Source organism: Schistocerca piceifrons, chromosome 6 (genome assembly GCF_021461385.2).
Source record: "Schistocerca piceifrons isolate TAMUIC-IGC-003096 chromosome 6, iqSchPice1.1, whole genome shotgun sequence".
Taxonomy (NCBI): Eukaryota; Metazoa; Arthropoda; class Insecta; order Orthoptera; family Acrididae; genus Schistocerca; species Schistocerca piceifrons.
The window spans coordinates 475,488,731-475,491,803 of NC_060143.1; the positions used below are offsets into that span (position 1 = coordinate 475,488,731).

The following is a 3,073-nucleotide window of genomic DNA, read 5'->3' on the forward strand; positions in this document are numbered from 1 at the left end:
TACCAAGACTATTTTCGCAAGTGGAAACGGCTTTGGGAGCGGTGTATCAGTTGGGGAGGAGAGTATTTCGAAAAGACCATGTACAATAAGTAAAAGGTAAGCGTATAAAAAGTTTGTGGACAAAGTTTCGGAATTTTTTGAAGAGACATCGTATTTATTGATTTGAAGAATGTAACGCCAAATATGAAAGAACAATTACTTTTACGAAAAGCTATTTACTCTTTGACTTTTGAACTTTATCATATTTATAGTGAAAATGCTTTAACTGTTTGTTATATTCCACATAATACGATTCAACGTAATAAATGCAACGCTTATACAGTTCTTTACGCGTTTAATCTACACTTCTGTACTAATGGCAGTAAATCACTCTGTTACGTTTTCACGACTCTACCGCTATACCAATTCTGATGGAACTTCGTATGGAGACACCCTGAGGAAGACCATAGACTACTTTAGGAAGTTGTACCTTTTTGAGTATTATTACCGTTTTTAAATATGATATACGCGAGTTCCATGCAGATGACGCTGGCGCGATGGTCCACCAATGTCAGTGTTCATACAATATTCCGTGACGGTGCAAATCCAACGTTATTGCGCTCGTTGTTTATGATACTGAGTTGTTACACCATCTGTCATTTCTGGAAAGTTTTGGTGTAGACATAGCAATAAAATCGGGCGGTAACGCCGAGAACTATATTTAAAACTATTACAACAAGCGCGCACACCCATGTCTGATTTAGCGCATAGCTCTAAGAGAGCTCAAGCTGCGAAAGTTACCACGAATCCAACAAACCTCAGAGCAATCTCATATCCTCCGGAAATTGGATGCAGAACGTCACGCGGCCTTAAGAGCTACAGACACACTAGAACAGTCACAAGCCCGTCGCATTTTAGACGCGAGTCTCTTAAAGCTTCCGAAATGCTTCAAGACTGTCGATGACAGCGTCATGTAAAGGCTGTACTAAAAACAGAGAAGCTTTCGGAGAGGCTGCGTTTGATCATGCTCTATGAACTGACTATGATCGAGCGAGGTGGCGCAGTGGTTAGCACACAGGACTCGCATTCGGGAGGACGACGGTTCAATCCCGCGTCCGGCCATCCTGATTTATGTATTCCGTGATTTTCCTAAGTCGCGTCAGGTAAATGTCGGGATGCTTCCTTTGAAAGGGCACGGCCGCACTTCCTTCCCCATCCTACCCGAATCCGAAGAGAATGATGACCTCGCAGTTTGGTCTCCTCCCCCAAATCATCCCCAACCCCTAGCTATGTAAATCATAAATTAGTCATGGAAAGGGGATGGATCAAAAATGTAGGCACTATAATGCATTAAAATGGAAAGAAGAAACGGTCGTTACGTGTTGCTCTGGTTGCACATCCAATACTAGGTGATCCAGGATAACCCCTAGAAGATCTGCTTCTGCCCGAATGTAATGAATCGCGGGATTTTCTAAAATATAATTAGAAAATATAATGCATTATTTCATAGTCGGCAAACAGCAAAATAATAAAAAAACACATTCGTTATATACCTATATGCCCGCATTGCATACGCTTTTATAGATACGTCACTAAATCTCTATATACGCAGACGTTTCGTAAAATTACTATATTACTTACTCACCATCGCTCATTATAACAAAGCTACTGATATGCGAGGGAAGCAGCGACTAACAGCTAGTTTTTAAATAAACGAACAATTAGTTTTTTATTTAAATTTATTGAAGCTCTGTTTCTCTTCTCCCATTAGTTAACAACAAGTGCCGATAATTACTTTTGCTGATGAGACTCGAGCAGGAAGCATACGTAATACAATATTTTTTCTATTGATTCGTAACTTACGCAGTTGATTTGTAAGCGTATACTGCCATTTGTCGGAAGTCTTTTTGGTGAAAAATATTCGTTTTCATTCGTCGTCATCATATTACTTTAGTTAATACAGATTCAGAACATGAATCGTCCTTGGGGATACTGTATACCGTATATCACATTGGATTTGTCTCGGCAAGTTTTTATGCAGTCATATGGGGTCTCGCTTTACTGTGCCACTGAATGTCTCGACATTTTGATCCAGACATAAAGTTCACTGATAAGTAAATGCGCTATTCATAAACATGCACGAAAAACTGAACTAATAGCTACCTATTGGTAAGAAATAGAAACTTATTTTTTTAACAATGTTTGAAGAAGCGGACATTGATAACAATCTTGCAGCTGTACTAAATTTATAAGATTTATTCACAGTAGCAGAACCTTTCTGACAGTAGCTGCATTATGTATGCCGATGTTAACAATTGGTGAGACAGAAAGTTGTGCCAGACCGGGACTCGAACCCGGACTTCGTGCTTCCCACGAGCGCTCGCTTTAACCTCTTCAGCTGTTCGAGCACGCTTCCAGCACTAGCAAAAACTATCACATGTCATACTGTCTACGATCACGTGACTCGCAACTTAAACTCAGATTCGCACCACAGGATTTCTCTCTTTGCAACCCTTTGGCAAGAATGCGAGTGATGGGGTCGTTGACACTGCATCGCCAATGACACCCTAAGGCCGGAGCAATTCGGCTTTAGGAATCACCACACAACAACACAACAACTCCTCTGCGTAGTCGAACATATAACACGCGGCTACAACACGAACAAAGTCGCAGGGACAGGATGTCCTAGACATCGAAAAAGCTTTCGACCATCTCAGGCACAACGGCCCTATACGCAAACTAAACGATGCTGGAATGAAATTTTCACTCTGCAGCGGAGTGTGCGCTGATATGAAACTTCCTGGCACATTAAAACTGTATGCCAGGCCGAGACTCGAACTCGGGACCTTTGCCTTTCGCGGGCAAGTGCTCTACCAACTGAGCTACCCAAGCACGACTCACGCCACGTCCTCACAGCTTTACTTCTGCCAGTACCTCGTCTCCTACCTTCCAAACTTTACAGAAGCTCTCCTGGTTCGCAGGAGAGCTACCCAAGCACGACTCACGCCCCATCCTCACAGCTTTACTTCTGCCAGTACTTCGTCTCCTACCTTCTAAACTTTACAGAAGCTCTCCTGGTTCGCAGGAGAGCTTC

The 3,073-nt window shown here is 42.2% G+C and overlaps 1 non-coding gene across 1 annotated transcript; it reads right to left on the minus strand.

Annotated features, from left to right (window-relative positions):
• Positions 1-2,797: 2,797 nt before the first annotated feature.
• Positions 2,798-2,872, minus strand: Trnas-cga. Its single transcript has one exon. It is a non-coding gene; the product is annotated as a tRNA-Ser (tRNA).
• Between the last annotated feature and the right edge of the window lie 201 nt (positions 2,873-3,073).